The sequence below is a fragment of the Catharus ustulatus genome, chromosome 16 (genome assembly GCF_009819885.2).
Source record: "Catharus ustulatus isolate bCatUst1 chromosome 16, bCatUst1.pri.v2, whole genome shotgun sequence".
Lineage (NCBI taxonomy): Eukaryota > Metazoa > Chordata > Aves > Passeriformes > Turdidae > Catharus > Catharus ustulatus.
In genome coordinates, this window is record NC_046236.1 from 4478979 (window position 1) to 4480282 (window position 1304).

Below are 1304 nucleotides of genomic sequence, written 5' to 3' on the forward strand. Positions count from 1 at the left end.
CTGGTGAGGGAATGAACTGAAATTTATTAAGAGTTCGATCCCCACATTTATTATGTAAGATATGCAAAACAAGCCTCCTATTAATAAAAGGAAAAAGTAAATTTTGTTTAAACACCGTGATGAAAGTAATTGAAAAATGTTTACCAAATGTTTCCAATTTAAAGTGTGGATGAGACATCTTTTTTGGAATTGCACACACAAAATGTCTAATGTAGAGAATAACAGAATTTATTTGCAATTTTAATTTTCCTGAGATGGCTTTACAGCTCCCACTCTCCAAATGATTATATGGCGTTTTAGTCTATTAAAATTATCTTGAAAGGTTGAGGGTGCAGCCCATATTAGAAAATATTTTGTTTATAAAACTCCTACAGTACTCCTAGTAGTCATTTTAAAATGTATGTCTGAAATAGTTATGTAAGAAAAGCATTTGAAATTTTTTTACAATATATATTGGGAATGTTTTCACTTATATAAATAACTACTGATAATATGACTTATGAAAAAATTATTACTACCATATGTGGAATATAGTGACTTCTAAACAGATTTAAAAAAAACCAAAACCCTACAAACCCAGAAAATGTGTATATCTGTCTTTAGAAATTAGTGTTTATATCACAACCGTGATTTGTGAATAAAGAAAAATGGTTTGTAATATCAAAATAAAAGCTTAGTCTGAAAAGGTACAAATCCGTTGGTGTTCCAAGTCATTTTGCTTTCCCTGCTGGCAGCGTGGGTGCCAGGCTGTGCCCGTGGTGGCCCCACGGGGCTGTGCCTGTGGGCTCGGGGCTGTTCCTGCTGGGGCTGGGTCCCCCTAGCCCTGCCTGCCGGGCTGCTGTCTGTGTGTCCGTCCCTGTGTCCGTGCGTGCAGTGGCCACCACAGCCCTGGGACAGCCAGCAAGGCACTGGCTTCAAGGTTTGCTTCCAAAGATGACACATTCCACCAGCAGCGTCAGCTGTGTTTTTCAGGCAACACTGCATGATATGTGGGGGACGATTGGGGTTTGTTCACAGAGGTGGAAAAAGCATCTTCCACACTTCCAGATCCCAGTTAGCCTTCCACGGAGCTGTCCCTTCCATGGGCAGTGCCTGTTTCTGTGCACAGTAGGGCCAGGGAAGCAGGCTAAGACAGCTGTTCCAGAGGCTCCTCCTGTCACTGCCAGGCTGGTTCCCAAGCCACAAGGAAGGTGTCCACATGCTGTAGTTCCAGACATGCCCATCAGCCCAGCAGCAGGCTGGTGAGGGTAGCGTGCCTTGGCCATGTCACATGCATGCCAACAGAATTATGTGACACCTCTACC

General features: G+C 42.7%; 1 protein-coding gene across 30 annotated transcripts in view; it reads left to right on the forward strand.

Moving 5' to 3' along the window:
• Positions 1-693, forward strand: part of RBFOX1 (RNA binding fox-1 homolog 1) — a 1131477-nt gene extending 1130784 nt beyond the window's left edge. For all 30 annotated transcript variants that reach the window (XM_033073813.1, XM_033073810.1, XM_033073809.1 and 27 more), the window contains one exon: positions 1-693. This exon is cut by the window's left edge. The gene's annotated coding sequence lies outside the window, so the exon portion shown is untranslated.
• The last annotated feature ends 611 nt before the right edge of the window (positions 694-1304 follow it).